The 19,510-nt window shown below is 43.2% G+C and overlaps 1 long non-coding RNA gene across 1 annotated transcript in view; it reads right to left on the reverse strand.

Annotated features, from left to right (window-relative positions):
- Positions 1-15,695, reverse strand: part of LOC109312254 — a 17,539-nt gene extending 1,844 nt beyond the window's left edge. The window contains exons 1-2 of the long non-coding RNA XR_002101783.1: positions 15,685-15,695; positions 12,888-12,889 (exon numbers count right to left, since the gene is read on the reverse strand). This is a non-coding gene — a long non-coding RNA (uncharacterized LOC109312254). The remainder of the gene's footprint in view (positions 1-12,887; positions 12,890-15,684) is intronic.
- Positions 15,696-19,510: the final 3,815 nt, after the last annotated feature.

Here is a 19,510-nt window from a genome sequence, read left to right on the forward strand (position 1 = left end):
GCTGGCCCCTCCTGGATGTGTGCCAGCATAATTTTCTCAAACAGCTTGCCTAGGATCGAGGTAAGACTAACCGGCCTATAGTTTCCCGGGTCCTCCTAAAAATGGTGTGGTTAATTTAGTTGGAATGTTCATCTTGTTAATAAAAGATAAAACAATTCTCTTTTCAATTTGTTGTTCTTACATGAGACCTGAAGCACCAGATAAAAATGCCAATGGTACTAGGATATTATATTTCATTAAGTCTATTTATTTTGTATGTCCCACTTTTACAGCTGTTGCCATTTTAGCACGAATTGAAGAAGGGTAGCATGAAATCTTTAAGTGAATTAGATAAATTATTAACTGCGACTGAGCACTTTTCTGTGAAGCAGCCCATCAGCTGGAAATTTTCTAGCCGTAAGGGCTTTACATTATTATTAGATTCACTTACTGTTCATATTACAAAGCCCTCAAGAAGAAAAAGAGCAAGCAGCTTGTTTTCACAAGCCAAGGAACCAGGGGGGAAAAAAGGAATAACATATGCTTTGTTTTGCTCTTCCTTGCTCAACCCCTCTATTTCTTGAATACCACTTTCTTTTCCTATCCTTAAAAAAGAAAAGAAAAGAATAGCCTTGGGCCATGCTCTGTTCTCTTACATTTACCTATACAAATTCCAGCTGCATAGGCACTCTTAAACATAATAGCAGCTTATGTTACTAAAAGTGTCTTTTCTTCTAAAGTACTCCATAGAGACAGGCGTACAGGAGGAAGTGTTTGAAAAGGCAGTGCAAGAACACTCCTGTGGGATTCTCCATATGTTCTCCTGTGAACAAATAGGTTTGTAGCCTCACTCAGGAGTCACAGTCTTCCTTTTCTGTTCTCCTGGCTTCTGGGAACTAGAGAGGTGTAGTCAGATCTGGTAAGTGCATATTTAAGTCAGCTAGCTGAGTTTGGAGGAGAGCATAGTGTAAAAATGAAAGTGCCAGTTTTATAGGTGTGAAAATGCTATTGCAGCTCTTTTTCAAATCTGTTAGGAAACTGTAGCTTTTTAGGTAGGTACAACAATAATCAGATGCACACTTGAGTATGCACTGCAGCCCAGACCTATGCCATTAGTTTGTAACCCAACAGCACCTCTAACCACTCCTGAAAGTCTTCTTAAAGTCCAGGCATGATTTTGCATCTGTCCTGCATTACTTCCAGCCCCTCTCTCCCATTAGGTTTTCATCAGACAGGTGCAGGAATTACACATAAACTGGTATAAGTGATCAGAAACTGGTTCCAACCTGTAACACAACAGAAGTTCAGTGCACATAAAATGGCTGGAACTGGTTTAAGATAAACCTGAATGGGTATAGTATCAAACTTAACCTAAATCAGTTAAAATGGTTTACTGAACTTCTGTCCCAGATCCCCTCCAGATTCAAGTTAACTCACATCTCAGGATGCATCCCCACATGCCAGGATGCTTTGCACCTCCCTCACAAATCCCCTCCCCCACCCCCCAAAGGGTGAGCAGGTTAGCCTTGGCCCAAAAGTGTGCTCTAATGCCCCCTTCTGGCCTGGGTCACTGCAGGCATGTGGCTGTATTTCCAGATTCAAAAGTAAATGTCTATTCACTTGCTTATCTGTTCAATCTACGCAATTTAGAATAACCTGCAAAGATTGAAATCAATTGAGCCTTAGGCTTTTTGACAGTCTGTACTTAGCCATAATGTAACCTTAGCAGATACATCCCACTCTGGACATGCTCATAGAAAGTCCACCAGCAGCACTCTCATATTTTGTTTTCCAGCTTTTACATACCACCCCTCCTCTCTCTCTACCATCCAGAACCTAGGTTGCTTTTTCTTTTTTTCTTTTTAAACACCATGGCATTTATCCCTTTATTCTCCTCATTAATCTTCTTTGAAGCTTACCCAGTGTTTCCCTAACAGAGGTGCTTCCTAATCAGAAGCTCTGGCACGAATCAGTTGTAACTACAGTAAAAGCTCTGTTATCTGGCAGCCCCCAGGAATGGCCTGAACAGGAATGCCCTGAATGTCCTTGCCTATTCAGGCTGCTGCTTCTCCCGCCGTGTCCGGGGTGTTGCCACCCCTCCTGCAGCATCACTGCCCACCCCCATGGGTCCTGCGAGCCCCACGGGACAGGGGGGAGGCCCTGTGCAGCCTGCTATGTCCTGGGCCATGGGAGCTTGGCAGCACAAGCTGCTTTGCCCCTGGCCATTGGGGCTCAGAGAAACTGAAGTGCTACAGTGGGCACTTCTGGTTTAATTTTACCTTACAAACCGGCACGCCAATTAGTAGAGCATGCCGGCTTGTAAAGTGCCGGTTAATGGAGCTTTTACTGTAGTTGTTACATTATGTAGAGGCTCATGCCATGCAGTACTGAGCCATTAGCACTCAGGTGCTGAGTGAAGTAGACTTCTGTCACATTCTTTAGTTTTCAGGTCATATTCAAGTAGCATTGGCAATCCCTCAATTCAAAGCTAATATTTACTGATGGCGATTGAGGTGATTTAAGAGTCCAGTCCTTGAGCCACAGATCCAACCACAAAAGTTGTAGGTCTTTCTACATAGGAGAGTAGGCCATAGGCTGCGGTTTCTTCCCATTTCCTTCCTCCATTCTCTCTTCTCTGCTTCGAGGGCAAGATGCTTTACCTTGAAGTAGGCTGCCACTTGGTTGAAGTTGCAGCATCCTTGGAGTTTATTAGCAGCTAGCTCCCCCCAGCTCTCAATGTCAGCATCAGTTTTCTCGAGGTATGTTTTCACTGTGTCCTTGTAGCATTTTCTCTGGCTGCCATAAGATCTCAGGCCCCAAATGGGAGTAGAGCATTTGTTCTGGGAGTTAAGAGTCACACACAGTGTCTGATACAGTGAAGTTGGTGCTTGAGAATCACAGACTGTGCTGATAACATTGTTTTCAACAAGAATGCTGGCATTTGTGCAGTGAGTTATCTGAGTAACACAGGTACCAGGAATAAAATGAACTAACAAAACATCCTTAGTGAAAGAATGGAGCAGTTAAAAGCCCCAGAGTTGAAACTCTGGAAATACGGACAGTAGAGAAGGCTTATATAAACCACACTGCGAAGCGTGGGCATTCTGGAAGCCAATAGAACATTGTTAGTTAGTGTAGTTAAAAGGTCAGTTAAAAGTATTTGTTTTTTAAAATAACTATTTGTCTGTTAATTATTGCTGTATGGTTCTTTTGGTAGGTAAGTTATTATTTGCTATAAATAGCAGTGGGGGGAGATATTGGGAACTATACATTCAAAAGGCTCCAATATGAGCCTCAGTTGGAATTACTCATATAATGCAGAGGTGTTTGTTATGCAGTCCCGAGTAATCAGTTCTATCAAGGATTGCATCCTTGAGATGGTGAAGAAAATTGTGCCATACCAACAATCTCAAGAGCAATGCCATTTACAGTTCTGTACTCCTGACAGAGTCACCCATCATGGAAAGGTTGAAAGCAAGGTTTCCAGACTCATGGTGATTCAAAATTAAAAATAAACCCTTAGCAATGGAGCAGGTTGTGAAATATTCTTTCTTCATGTATGTCTGCAGAGGCAGATGAAAGCTGCAGCAGAATAGAAACCTCCAGCTATCTAGGTCTTCCTGGTCATGAGCTAATTGTTTCACTCCTGCAAAGTATCATATGGTTCATGATGTGTGATGACATTCCTGTAATAAAAGTCAACATAAGCCGGTGTTCTCCTTCAATAGCAAGTCCTACAGCAATGGATGAGTGGTGATGGGGGCAGTTGCTGGTGATAACTGGAAACTGCCAGTCAAGAACTTACAAGAAGGTCACGATTGTATGATGGTTAGTCTATATCTGGAAAGAAGGAAGGTACACAATTTGGTAGCTGCAATCATGACCAATCAAGCTTATCTAGGATCCACTCTGTTCATTCCATATGGGAAAGGGGCTGGAAAAGATGTCTTATACCAACCCTGAGGGCAATTATGACACCCCCTGCAGTTGAACTGATCCTACACCACTTCAGCTTTTTGCCTTCCATGCCATCATGTAAGCTTTCAGTTACTTTGGGAAGCTGTCCCTAGTCCTAGAGAGTGTGCCTAATGGTTCTGCACTTGGCCTAGTTCCATTCTCTTAGCTGGACCTTCCCTTGTCCTACTTATGACACAAGACCCTCAGTCCACAAACTACAAAACATCCTGTGCTTCACTAGCACTAATCATAGATTTACTGTCCCTAATCATGGCCTCCAGCCTCCCATATGGTCATGCCCATGCCTCATGGGTCTTACTCCAACTCCATTCACTGGACTCTCTGGCTATATACTTTTTTCAATCCACTGGGTCCCTGATGCTTGCAGAGCTGTTCTATCTCTTGTTTCAGCACACTGGGTCCCTGACCCTTGCAGGGCTCAAATACTGGTTTCAGCCCCTCAGTCCCTGACCTCTGCAGAGCTCAAATCACTGAGTGTCTCCTAGGTACCTCCTGTGGCCTCCACCTTCCTGTAGCCACTCCCAAGTTTCTGGTTGATAAAAAAGAAAAGCCCAGAGAAGCTGATCTCTAGCTTAAAGCCTTGAAGTCCAGCTTGGGTCTCTACATGACTACAAAACCCTACCCCCAATCAGCTGGATCTCTACCAGCCCTAGGGTCTAGGTCTGTGGCTTCCCTCCCTAGCAGTTTATGCTGACAGGGGCTCCTCCCCTTCAATGGCCAGGGTTGGACTGAGTTCTGCGGCTCAAGAGTTTGGCTCATCTTTCCTTGAGCTCTACCCTTCCTGGTCACCTGTCCCTGATCCTCAGACAAGCCCAGAGGGTTTCAATCAGACTAATAAACTTTATCCCCTCAGTTGCCACCTAACTTGCTGTTTTACAGGCTTCACTTAACTACTTTGCTGAGATTCTACCTGTTGCCTATAGCAGGGAAGCTGTCTCCCCTTATAGTTCCTGTCTCTGTGCTTCTGCAGCTTTTTGCTTTCTGGCAGCTGGCACTCATGCAGCTGTCCTGCTCTCAAAGTAACAGGGGCTAGAAATCTCCTGTTACAAAAGAGAATTCTTCATCTGAGCACATCTGTAACATGATCTCATCATCATGAACTCCTTATTCTGCCAAAGCAACAAATGGAACACATCATGGATATGCTCCCACTCAAAACGGTGGCACCTGATTGACTGGGTCATAGTGCATTCCCAGGATGATTGTGACATCTATATCACCAGAGCTATGGCCAACATAGAGGACTACTGGACAGATCATACTTATACACCATCATGTCCACTCATATCATTCCAAAACCAAGAAGCAACCAAGGAAAAGGTTCAATATCAAGAGTGCATAAGATCCTGCTAAAAGCAATCAACTCCAGCAGTATCTCAGTGAAAAATTCTCCAGCCTCATGAATGATCTTGACATTACTGATCACTGGGAGAGCCTCAAGAAAAGTATCCATTTGTGATGTGTGCAGAGTATCTCTAGATTTCTCCACAGGAAACATGAGATTGATGCCCATCAAAATCTCTTACCATTATTATGCTTATCCACAACATGACAGCAAACACCCTAAGCAATGACTCTAAAATGGACTTCTTCACTATTAGAACTGGAGTCAAGCAGGGTTATGCAATTGAACTGGTTGTGTTCCAAATCCAAGAAAACCAACACACTGGTGATCTTCAATATACTGATGATTGTGTTGTGCATGCCCACTTAATTGAAGAGCTCCAGGTCACTCTTGATTGCTAGATCACATGAAATGCTTGGACTACCATAAACTTGAGGAAAACCAAGGTATTTTACCAACCTATGCAAAACCAACTAGCTGCTACTCTACATATTACAAGTAGAGAGATATCCCTGGAGAATGTAGAGCATTTCCCCTACCTGGGTACTTACTTTCCCCAGAAAGTTAACATAGATGATATTTAACACCAGATAAAATCTGTAGTGCTGCCTTTGGACATCTGTGAAATCATGTGTTCTATGATCATGAAATTAGGACTTCTTGTCTACCAAGCTGTTGTCATCTCTATCTTGTTGTATAGGGGTGAAATTAGGATGGTGTATCAGAAACATCCAAACCCTTTTGAATTTTACCATCAGTGATGTCACTGGAAAAATCATGATTGGAAGGACAGAAGAACAAATACCACTGCTCTGGTTCAAGCAAACACCACCAGCATGAAGCCGGGTTTATATGGCACCAGCTCCATTAGACAGGATATAATCATAAAGGTATCTTATAACTGTCTCCCAAAAGAGGTCCCATACTCCCAACTCGCCGATGGTTACCTATCTAGAGATGGGCAAAATAAGACACCTTGAATACCATTCGAAACAAATGCAATATTAACATCAATACCTGGGAAACTAGAGCCCTGAATCATCCCTAGCGGTGTTGTAATGTACAGCAAAACATATATTTTGAGCAAACTCACCTCACTATGGAGGTAGATAGATGCAAGTGTCAGGGAAAGAACTGTGATGCAACATCACCAGGATCTACTCCTTCCTCCTAGATCTATTGGTCATGTCTGCACGTAATTACTCAGATCTTGGATTGGTCTCCTCAGTCACCTCCAGACTCATCAACGACTTCCCTATTTACTGGAAGACTGCCATCCTCTTATGAAGGAACTGCCAACACCAAATTGGCACTAAGTGAAGCAAACTTCTGTCAAGCTCCTTAATTCCGATTAGTTACTGCTTTTGTAGAAGGTCTCTTGTAGGGTTTCAGGAAAAGGGGGAACAAACCTTAGATGTACATTTCTTTTGTTCATTTCAAGGTTTTTCTACCTGTAATTCATCACTTTTAGTGCCCTTTGCGCTGCAATCCAGACAGCAACAGTTGGCACTGAAGATACGGGGGAATTGTTTCGTTCTCTACTGAAGTTCAGCTTCTTCTCTATAATGATTGTGTGTGTGTGTGTGTGTGTGTGTTTGTGTGTTTTGTTTTTTAAGCTGAAGGTGAATACCTTTTTTCACTCCAGGGGAACTCAAATGGCATTTTCATAACCCAGGAACCTCTCAAATTCATTTGGGCTGTATTTTCCCCCAATTTATTATTCAAAGATCAGATGTTTGAAATAATTAAATGTGAGCATTTCAGAAATTCCTTTAATGGAGGAAGCAACTTACCAGTATAATGTAAAGCCCAGTTGACATCAATTTACACCTCTGGAAAGAGAATAAAATGCAAAAAGACAGGTTAGTTTAAGTATTTCCCTCTAGAAATAATCATACCTTCTCATCATTTTTCCTTTAGATAAGAATATACATTAATATGATTTCATCTCTTTTCAGCCAAACTACTGTACCTACCAGAAGTTTCCAAGAGATGGTGTTGTTTATTCAAATGGAGGGGGTATTTGCCTGTTGCATTTTGCTGTCACACTGTTCATGTCAGTGCAGATGACTGCAAAGGTTCTTTTCTAAAAGGTGATCAGAGAGGTCACAAAAACAGCATAACCCTCAATTTGGGCTTCTGTGTTACAAAACTCTTCTTAAATCAGTGCCCTGAATGATGTGCATTAGTTGCTTTTTATCCTTATGGTTCCCAGTACTGGTGGTGAATTTTTTTTAAATAGCCTCACCAGGTACAAATATCTCCAATTACCTTTGGGAATGTGATGTTGGTGTAATCATAGAAAAATGTATCTGACAGAGAGAAACATTGCATTTTGATTTTCCATGTCAGAATGCCTTTTCATGTAGACATGTATTATTATGTTTTCTAATATAATATAAAAGATTTAAATCGGTTTCAAATATTTGGCCCAAATTGATTTTTAAAATTCTTTTCATGGGAAATTTCACATTTTGTTTCGTTTGGTTCTGGTTTTAAGTGAAAACAATTTTGAAATGTCAGAATTCTCCCTTCAGTGGAAATTCTGAATTCCCACAAGCTGTATTGTGACTTAATGGGACTAAAGCAAGAAGGAAGAAAATATACACTTGTTCCACTCAGCAATCTAGTAACAGAATATTTATGCAAAGAGGACCGTGTATAGTTTCTATGATCTTTGGGGAAAAATAAATTAGTTACAGTGAATCCAGTTTAAAAAGAGAAGTTAAATAGAGAAGTAACTCTCATTATATCTTCTTTTCTATAAGATTTACTTCTCCTCAGCCTGATTTACCTTCATATCTACTGGGAATAAACTCCATATTTCAGCCAAGGCTAGCCTTATGGAGGGCGCACAGGACGGTCACCTTGGTATCCTCATAGTACAGGAAAGAATGAGCTTGAGTTGCCTTTCATTCCCAGGCTTTAGTTGTCTAGTACTATCTAATAGAGATGTTTGAAAAAATTCCAGTGGAGTTTTCCATCAGAAACTGCTGATTCTATGCAACTGAAATTGTTCCTATCAAACATGTCAACTTCACCTACATTTTCTGTGGGAAATTAGCCAGACATGTTGTTGCAATCAGGTTGAATAGTTCTACTTTGGCTTTATTAACTTGCCTGTGTATTTTTAACATAAAAGACAACAGACAAAACAAGATCAAAATTGGTATTTCAAGTTCATCAAAATAAAGTACTTCAGGATATGCTGTTTTTGCAGAAGAGTGCTGACGCTTTGACTTTTCATCTCATTTTAGAACAAGACCAGATTTTGAAATCTCATCATTTCCATATGATGAAAACTTACTCTTTTGACTGGCTTTACTAGTTTGCGATGGGTGAAACTCAGCTGAGAAATCTGGTTAAGATGACTCAAAGCATTCAGAAGCTTATTCAAACCTCCAGCCGTTACAGTTTCCTATTCATCTAAATAACATTTCTCTCTCATGATTAGATTCTGTCCTCTTCTAAATTTTCAGATGTCTCTGTCTCACTAACTCCCAGTGGCCTCTTTACCCTCGAGGAGCACTTACAGCAGGCAGAATGTGGTCTCTCATCTGACTCAGCTGCTTAAAAATCTTTAAAATGTTGGAGTATTCCTACATAAGATATACTGTAGGATGAATCACACACATACATTCCTGCTTCCAGGGTAGTCAAGGAGCTCACAAGGTTATGAAGACAGGAGAGCTTATTAGATCTAAAAGTAAGTGTCATGTGTATTAGGCTACCTCCATTCCAGATGCTCAATATTACAACCATATCTACTCTGATCCCACTGACCTGAATGTACACTGCAAGGGTCTAGAACCAGGTTTCTTCTATTTTGAATACAATCCCAAAAATGTAGCCATTCAGATTAGCAGATAGACCTACAGCAGACTCATGACAGGGACAACAGAATCCACGTCTTACAGCTGGAGGCCGTACAACAGATCTGACCCCTTTAGACAGTGACCATTTCACGGTAGCTTTCAGGAACACATCTTTTCTTGCTTACAGACAGTCACCCAACCAGATGCTATCTGTTCCCTCTCATCAACACAGAACACATTATCACTGAACCAAAAATATCTGGGGTACATTGATCTGCTCTCCCACCATCGTCATAAAACAGCATTTGCTTAGAGTGTCCCTTTACTGGAAATTGGTCAGATGGAGCAATCCCTACGTGAAAGAAGACTGGACACCATTCATTCAATGCTAGACAGATACAAAGCCTGTGACTTCCCAGGACACTCCGTTGTTAACATCAAAGTAGCTGTCCTTAAACAAGAAACTTTAAAAACCAACTTGAACACAAAATTGCAGAATGTGAAATTGTCTGCAGACTGCATTGTAATTGCCATTGTATCAGAAGGAACTCTGGATTCTTATTCCATTACCTGGACTACCTGTTAACTTCGGTGTCCTCCAACATGTTGCCTTGTCCATCTCAATGGATCTAATCAATCGACTTCTTACCTCTCTTACCAGCATTCCTTTCACCCATCCCCTTCCCTTCTATATAAAATATTTTATTTTTGTTGGCCTATTTGTAGCAGCTGATGCAGTAGTTTGTTGTCTACAAAAGTTCACACGCATCTGAACCAGTTAGACACTTACAGAATCCCAAAAGCAGAAGATAAGGCAATATGGCACCTTAGAGACTGATTGGGCCTTTATTAATATAGAAAATCTTGAAAACATTCCACCTTCCCTGCTGAGGCTAGGGGAAGCTGCAGGACTGAACAACACGGGGTGATTACCACTAGGTTCATTTTTTAAAAATACATGCAAAAATTGGCTTTAAAAAGACTTTAGTGAATTTTTAGAAATAAAAATTGGAAAAAAAAAATTAGATGCCTGTAAACAGGAGCTTACCCTGCACATATGCCTACCCTTGTACAAAGCTTGATAGATTTTCATGGAATTCAGCCTGGCAGCAAGCATGTGTACCAGTGTAATGGTTAGATGGAGAGGGTCAGGAGGAATTAATCACCTTATAAAACTATTAAGACTCTTCCTGGTGTATTTTGTTTGCCTGGTATATAATTGGTTGGTGAGAGTCTTGAGGGCTGCAAGCTCATGCTTCACAAAGCAGCTATGTATATGTTAATGGAGTGACTTAAGCATGACTGCTTTTGAGCTATCATTCTATGCACACATTTATATTAATTAATAACTTGGACATCTCTACACCGCAATTTAAAATTTCCTTTTACACAAATGAACAAAACAATAACAGCTCTCCTCTGTACAATATCCAGAGTCCTACTGTCTGGAAAACTCCTTTTTGGTGGGAGTTACTCATGTATCAGAGGATTGGACATCTCTCATGAAAATAGAAACAAGGGCTGTGTCCAGAAGAACAGGGGCATGCATTTGCAAAAGCACAAATAGTAGCAGCACAAATTTGTGCCATTACTTTCGCCGTAGTGCATGGACCTGCACTTTGTTTCACATGTGCTCTGTGGCTGGCTGCAGTGCAGTGTGCTTCAAGATGGGGGGAGCAGGAAGCCGCAACTTCCCCATCTCTGCATTTGTCCCGGTGCACACTGTTTTGGTGTGCTCTGCAAAGCTTTTTTTCCAGGGTTCTTTTTTTTTTTTTTTTTGCTACTGGGAAATCTTGGTAGCTAATTTTGCCCTTGCACTGGAAATTAGCAGCACCATGAACAGTTTAATATGCATATGTGGATGTGGCCAAGGGGTTTAGTTCTTGCTATAGGATGGTATGCTTTCAGGATATGAAGGTCTCTTTTGCTACATAATAATTCAACATAGCTTTAGCTATTCTATCTGTGAACTCAGATTGGTGCATTCAGTTAGTTGTTTGAAGGGCAAGAGGTAGGACCACAGTTTATAGGTATTTAGGACTGGCATCCTCTCTTTGGCCACATCCAGACAAGCAGGAACATGAGTTTCCCTGGGGACAAGTAGCAGCAATACACCTAGTGTTGCTGCTACTAGTCCCTTAGGAATGCTTGTGTCATGTACGCTCTGGCACATGGCAGGTTACCCTGATGCTCTACCTACATCTTTTAAAATGCTTCCCTACATCTTTCCAGGGACCTCTTGTTCTCAGAACACATCACACAATTCCTTGATTGCTCTAGCTTCCTATTTATCATTATTCCTTGTCAGGATTCTCCTGTTGGCTGCAGCAGTGCAATTTTCCTATGAGTACATACTGTGCGTACTGCCTGTCATTCTTCTGGAAGGGTCGTCTTTGACAATTACAGTACAGGGTAAAACAATATTTTCTTGGCTTGTTCTGAAATTTCTGTGATGCGGCCATCCAAGGTTAATGAACAAGAAATAAATGGTGCCAGTAGCAGTTAACAGGCAATTTAAGGAACAGCATGGATACATAGCAGAAAAAGGAAATACAGTCCATGAACTAACCTATAAGATGCAGACACTTTTCTTAACCAGCAGCAGATGGTAGCTCTATTCTTCGTCCAAAATTTTAGTGGAAATCAGTAATTCTTTCCCTTTGGAAGAGTGATAATATTGTAATCCGCTATATGTCATTGATTGGTCTTTTGTACAGCAGATACTCTCACAGTCTCATATTTATTAATGATTTAGGATAGTTGTCATCTCCATAATGCTTTAATTAGCTGAGTCTGTAATCATACATCAAAGATCTGTATACTCATAATAGATTTCTTCTGGGAATACAATGAACAGATTTGGGATGTCTACCAGCAAGCATAACTTTTATTCACCAGGATTTAGCAGAAAAATCGGTTGTAAATCAGAGGGTGACTTTATAAGAAGGAAGGGAAACAGTGTTGCTTCAGATTATATGTGTAGCAGGACTATAACAATAAATCATTTGTTACTATGCAAACTTACTGGATGTAATAAGAAGAGAAACCTACTGGGCTAGATTTACAAGAGTGACTTAAGGACCAGATCCAATAAAGAACTTGGGCCCTTAGGTACCTAAGCCAAGATTCACATTGACTTATTAGACACCTAGGACATTTTTACATATGTAAGCGCTGCAGTGCTGGGTGCTTTGAAAAGCACCCAGCGCTGAAACACTTGCAGTTGTATAAGCAGTGAAATGCATGTCAGCACTGAGAAAATGGCAGTGTTGTGCTTTTGAACTAAAACACATAGATGGTGCTTTAGTTCAAAAGTGCACTGCCACCATTTGCTGTGCACCGATGCACATTTCACCACTTATACACCTGCACACGGTGCAGCGTCATTGTCATTAGCTTGTGTGCGGAGCAGACTAGATTAATCAAGTCCTGGGCTTCAGGGGTCAGCCCAGTCACTGGTCTCAGCCTCCCCTATCCTGCCTGAAGTAATCTGCTGGATGCCAGAGCGCACGTGGCATGGGTGTCCCCCAGGGATAAGTAGCAGTGGCACAAGATGTCTCCAGGGAAATAAACATCTGCACTCATCTGAACGTGCCCTATGTGTTTGTCCAACGACTGTAAATGACAACATTAAACCAAGACAGAAAAGTACAGGACACTACCTAAAAAGAAACTAGGAAAATATTATCTGTGTACAAAAGGGTTATCTAAAGTAACTTGATAAAATTACTTCGGTATCTGTATTACTGTCTTATGTCTTATTACTGCACTACTGTCCATATGCCATAATTACTATGAGCAATACTTTAAATATTTAAAAAACCCTGAGGTTATCTGTCCTCCTGTACTTATTTATGAGCAGATTATTCAAAATGCATAGCTCTCTACAATACTTCTATTGATTTCAGTGTAAGGCTAGGAATAGCAGAACCTTTGTTCATTATTGTAGAAGCTGAAAAGGGCTATCACTATGGAAGGAATAAAGGAATTGTAGAGTTACCTAATCTGAAAATTGATCCTGTCAAAACAACAAATTCATGCACATCAGATAGGAAACCTGTTTATTCAGAGGCATCATAATTTTACTTTACTGAAAAAATATGTGCTTTTATGACCATTGGTCCCTAAGTCAACACTACCAGGATACATTTATTCTGGAGCATCATAGAATTGCTTGCTAAATTCCAAAGGCCAGGCAAATCAGTGATATCTATGCAGTACACACTAAAGACAAAGGAATAGATTTATGGAGGCTCACATAAACTTTATGATTGGTAAAAATAATCAAGTAGGAAAGAATCTGGACCAGAAAGGGCCATTAAATCAACTGGTCTGACCTTGTATATATGCTTAAATTTCGTTGATTTATCCCCTGTACTGAGCCCAGTAACTTGCATGCTGTTTTAAAGCATGGCTTTCAGAGATCATCCAGCATCTTGAAGATTCAAGAGATTGAGAAAGTACCACTTCTTAGTAGCTTGTTATAATTAACTATTACCTTTACTGTTAAAATAAGTGCCTGATTTCCAAAGAAAAATGAAGTTAGCTTCAGCTTTCTGTTGTTGGTTCTTGTTTCTTTCTCTATTAGAGGAGAAATCTCACTTGGAACCCTTTAAGTTCCTTCAGTTTCTCTTCCAACAGCACTTATGTGCCATAATAAAGTTGCCTTTTAATCTTTTTTATTGTCTAAAAACATTAAGCTCTTTTGTCTCTCACCAAGTTATTTTTCCTCCAGCCTTTGAATATTTTTGTGGGTCTTTTCTTCACCCTTTGCAGTTTTTCAATATACTTCAAAATGTGCACACCAGAACTGCATGCAGAATTCCAGTATCTGTCTTACCCACGCCACATGCAGAGAAAAATCACCTCCCTGCCCATTACTCCTCTATTTATACCTCCAAGAATCACATTAGCTTTTTAGACTTCTTTATCACAGCTTTCCACATGGACTTTCTGCCCATTTTCTTTTCCTGTATAACCCCTAAATCCTTCTTAGAATCACTGCTGTCCAGATTTGGTGCTCCATTCTGTAGAAATTCCTTGCATTCATTATGCTCGGGTGCATATAACGTATTTGAATGAGGCTATGATTCCAATGTTGTTTTTATAGCATACTTTTGTGGATGTGTTGTGTTTGAGGGGTTGAACTGGAGAATTTTTATGACTCTTTTGATAATGGCACCTAAAAATTCAGGGGACTCTACCTGACAGCCCAGGAGCCCACTTCTAGTACTATGTTCTTGTGATCCAGATTGTTGTGTGTCACTGCTTCATCCCTGTCATTATTGACCATTTTGCCAATCTCTGTCATTTACAAATGTTAACAATGATTTTATATTTCCTTCCAAGTCACTGATGAACACACAGGCTGTTTTGGGGTGTCACTGATGAACACTGATGAACAGCATTAGGCTTAATACTGACCCCTGTAGAACACCGCTATTTGATGATGAATCTGCATTGATATCTTTGAGACCATTAGGTAGGAAGTTATCAATCCATTGAAGAGGTGTGTTGTTTTGAGATTGCAATCTCTCACCATTTTGGTAATGTAGGTCAAACATCTTAAAAGGCAGTGTATGCAGTTACCTTTTAAACTACATTTGCAATCTCAAAGAGCGAAATGAGGTTTACTAGATAAGACTTATTTTTTATAAAACTATTATATCCCCAGACTTTATTTTGTATCAGTTAAACCCTGTATCATTTCCCCCTTCTCTTGCCTGGGAGATTTGTCTACAGTATCATATTTCTTGTTTTTAAGAAAAACATTTTTTTTAAATTCATTGCATCTAGCTATCAGAGTTGAAATGTTGAAATAAATAACACTCCTGAAGAGCTAAATGTTTTCTGAGGAAAAGTATTTTACTGTGGTTTCAACTGGGTGACAGAGCATGAAATATGGAAATCAATCATCCCATGATTTTGAGTTCAGGTATTTTGAGGAAAAAACATCTTTTAAAGAGCTTAACCATTTAGCATTCATGTAGGGCTTGATTCGCAAAGGGAGTCAGGAAGTACCAAGGTGAATAACTGCCACATTTGGTGCTTAAGGCTAAAACGTAGATTCTCAAATCCCTGCTCAGCTGCTTAGGCTTCCTAAAGCCAAATATAGGAATATAGGACTGTAATTGTAGACAGTCATACCACAAAAATCCACCTTTCCCCCGACCCCCATATGACATCCACAAAACCACCAGGAGTGCTACTAATGCTTTAGGTCTGTGCAAAAGCAGGAAACTTAAGTACAGCGTAGGTTATGGCTCAAGGCTACCAAGAAAGGCAAAATGACAGAATTTTTCTTGTCAGTCTGACTTTGGAAAATTTCTTTCCAACTCAAATCTGGCAGTCGGTTTCAGTCTAAGCCTGTGAACAAGATACCTCTACACCATCCAGGCATCTACGTTTCTCAGTACCACTTGGAGGAACAGTCCACCTGAGCTGATGCCCAATGGTTCAGAGACAAGCAAAAAACCTGCTAGAATCTCAGGCTACAGGCTGAGGAGGGAGAGGAGGATCCAAAGACTGTGGTGCTGGTGGCATCAGGAAGGGTTTGGCTTCCATGACCACAGTCTGGTCTTTGGTGAGAGAGGCAGCAAGCTGCTGGGAAGGGATGGCCTCCACCTCTCTCTCCTGGGGAGGAGGCTTTTCTCAGCCAGACTGGCTGACTTGCTCCACCAGGCTTTAAACTGAGCCTGCCAGGAGATGGGGGGACTACTGCCACTGCTGGCCCACTGAGCAACCCTTGCAAAGCCAGCAGACCAAGGCACTTAAGGGAGCCTACCCCTGCCCCTGCCTCAGAACAATCTGTAGGCAAGGCAAGGGCCCCCAAGGGGACACTTGCCTGCCTGTACATAAATGGCAGGAGCTTGAGGAATAAACAAGAGGAACTTGTCCTCCTGCTTAACACTAATTACAATGTCATAGGGATAATGGAGACCTGGTGGAACTCCACCCATGACTGGACCATGCGTATAGATGACTATACCTTGTACAGGAGAGATCGAAGGGACAAAAGGGGCAGGAGTGTAGCTCTTTATGTCAAGGAGAGCTACTTGTCCTTGCAAGACGATATTCGTAACCAGGGTGGATGACTGGAGACCCTCTGGGTTAAAATCCGTGGGAAACATGGTACAGGGGACACAATGGTGGGAGCGTACTACAGACCTCCCACCCAAAGTCAAGAGCTTGACCAGGAGTTCACCAGGAAATTGGCTGAAGCTGCATGCTCCCAGTTCATAGTTGTCATGGGAGACCAACTACCCTGACATCTCGTGGGAAGAGCGCTTGGCTAAATCCAAGTGGTTGCAAAGCTTCCTCTCATGTGTGGGCGACCTCTACCTGACACAAGTCTATAGGTCAATGAGAGGTAAAATGCTGCTCGACCTGGTAGTGGCAACTGGAGATGGTCTAATTAGTGACCTAATGTTTGAAGGGAAGCTGGGTGACAATGACCACGAACTGATCACCTTCATTATCCATCGTAAAGCTGGCAAGTCAGTCAGCAATACAAATGTCCTTGACTTCAGAAAATCTGACTTTGACAAGCTCAGGAGGCTTACTGGTGAGGCCCTAAGGGACCTCAACCCCAAAGGGAGGGGAGTTCAGGAAAAGTAGTTGCTCCTCAAGGGAAAAATCCTAGATGTACAAGCTAAGGCTATTCCGTCTCAGAGGAAAGTCAGCAAAAGGGCACAGCAACCCCCTCGGCTTAGCATGGAACTAGTGGACCTCCTGCACCTAAAAAGACAGACCTACAAAAGAATGGAGGATGGGATCCACCTCCAAGAACGAATATTCTGCACTGGTCTGGACCTTCAGGTAGCAAACCAGGAAAGGCAAGGCTGGGACAGAACTCCAACTGGCTACTAGTATCAAGGACAATAAAAAGTCCTTTTTTAAATATGTGGGGAGCTGGAGGAAAAGCAAGGGCAACATTGGACCCCTGCTGAACCAGATGGGACAACTGACAACGGACGCCCAGGAAAAAGCCAACCTACTAAATGAGTATTTTGTGTCAGTCTTTCATGAGTCCCATGGGACGCCTCTGCCCATCATGGGACAGGGAGGCCCAAGTGATGGAGATTTCTTGCCCTCCATCAATGCTGACCTTGTGAAGGAACACCTTGAGAGGCTGGACACCTTCAAATCAGCCGGCCCTGACAATCTGCACCCCAGGGTACTCAAGGAGCTGGCTAGTATCATAGGGAGGTCCGGGTGAGGGAGATCCCCTGCCCTCCATCAATGTTGACCTCATGAAGGAACACCTTGAGAGGCTGGACACCTTCAAATCAGCCGGCCCTGACAATCTGCACCCCAGGGTACTCAAGGAGCTGGCTAGTATCATAGCACAGTCCCTGTGTCACAGCACACTGAAGTGTCCTGCTCCTAGGGAAAAGTTACAGGTGCTGGTTGCCGGGACAACTGCAGTTCAGTCAGCTGACTGGAAGGGGCCAGGGCCTGGCCTATATAAACAGCCTAGGCTGAGGTCAAGCAGGCAGTTCCCCACTAACATCCATGGGAGAAGGAGCTCTGCTGGAGTAGGCAGCTTGATGGCCTGAATAGATTCAGCTCGAGGATTCTGGGAGGAGAAAACCCGGATAGGGGATTTGATTAATGAGTAGCCAGAGGGCTTAGAGTTTATGTTTAGCCAGGTGGCTTAGTTCTTGAGTTGTAGCTGATTGGCTTATGGTTCTGCTTTGTTGTTACACCGGAGGACCAGGTGAGGCTGTAGGGGTTGGAGGAGGCCTCATAGGAGCTCCCCGGTAGTATGGGGGTTCCTGGTGCCAGAGAGGGCACTGCGTTTTGGGGTGTATCGACCCCAGTCCCAGTGGGGCTGTGTCATGTGGGAAAAGCCCCAGTGAGGGCACAGGCAAGAAGCCCCGGTGCAGCATAAGACCTGAGAAGGTGGGTCTGGGGGCCCGGCACGGCTACAGCCACCTGAGCCTCAGTGGGGGTTGTATACCCAAGGAGGGGGTGCACTGACCCCAGCCCTGAGAAGGGGCACATTGCATTGGGGGCCAGGCATGGCTACGGCCACCTGAGCCCCAAGCGCAGAGAAAGGCCCCAGTGCGGGCGAGCACACAGGCGAGGAGCCCCAGTGAGGGCGAGCGACCCAATTGTGAGGAGCACCAGAGTGGGCACTGGCAAGAAGCTCAAAGAGTGCTTGCGTTAAGCCCCAGGGAGGGCGCACGCAGAAATAGAAGCCCCAGGGAGGGCACACGCAGGAAGAGAAGCCCCAGGGAGGGGATTTGAGGGCCAGGCATGGCTACGGCCACCTGAGCCCTGTTTGTGAGGCAGGGCCCCAATGTGGGCGGGATCGTGAGAGTGCCCTGGTGCGGCACGGCCACAAGAGAGGCCAGAGAGCGTCCATGGGGAATGCAGGCGTGCATTGGTGAGAGGAGAGAGACCAGGGAGTGCTTGTGAGACAGCGCAGGCTAAATGGCCACGAGAGAGGCCAGGGGACCCGTGAGGGTGCAAGCAACTAAGATGAGCCCAGAGGATGTCGTGAGGATGCAGGCTATAGCGAGGCAAGCAAGGAGCTGCCCTGAGGGCACGGCGAGGGATTTGCCTAGACAATGGCCGGTACATCTGAGAGGCTTGGGGCATGGTATCAAGGGTGGTAGGAGCCATGTGTAGCCCTTGAGGCTTTAATTCATGGGGTCCGCTAAGACAGGACACCAACTGGGGTACATCAGGGTACTGTGTCCAAGGGGGCAAAAGGCAGCCTCCCTTAATATTTTTGTTATCAAAGATGTGGCAGGCGAGAACGAGGGTGCATGGACACCCACTTGGCATGGTAGGGGGCGCTAGGAGAGATCACAGCCGCTCCTAGGACCCCGCCTCTGTGACACCCTGGCATGAATCTTTGGTGCTCTGGTGTAGTGCCCAAAGATTGGAAGAAGGCCAATGTGGTGCTTATCTTCCAGAAATGGAGGAAAGTGGATCCAGCAAACTACAGGCCCATCAGCCTGACCTCTATCCTGGGCAAGTTCTTAGAAAAGATTATTAAAGAGACCATTCTTAACAGACTGGCCAACCGTAACATCCTGAGGGATAGCCAGCATGGGTTTGTTGTGGGTAGGTCTTGCTTGACCAATCTTATTTCCTTTTATGACCAGGTGACCTATCACCTGCACAAGGGAGAGGAGATTGATGTCATAAATCTCGACTTCAAAAAAGCCTTTGATCTGGTATCCCATGATCACCTCTTGGCAAAATTGGCCAACTGTGGCCTTGGAGCCACCACGATCTGCTGGTTGGGGAACTGGCTCTATGGTCTGACCCATAGGGTGGTGGTTGATGGAAGTCAATTTTCGTGGTGCCCTGTGACCAGCGGGGTCCTTCAAGGCTCTGTCCTTGGACCTATTTTGTTCAACATCTTCATTAATAATGT

The sequence above is a fragment of the Crocodylus porosus genome, unplaced genomic scaffold (assembly GCF_001723895.1).
Source record: "Crocodylus porosus isolate Cpor-Errol unplaced genomic scaffold, CroPor_comp1, whole genome shotgun sequence".
NCBI lineage: Eukaryota > Metazoa > Chordata > Crocodylia > Crocodylidae > Crocodylus > Crocodylus porosus.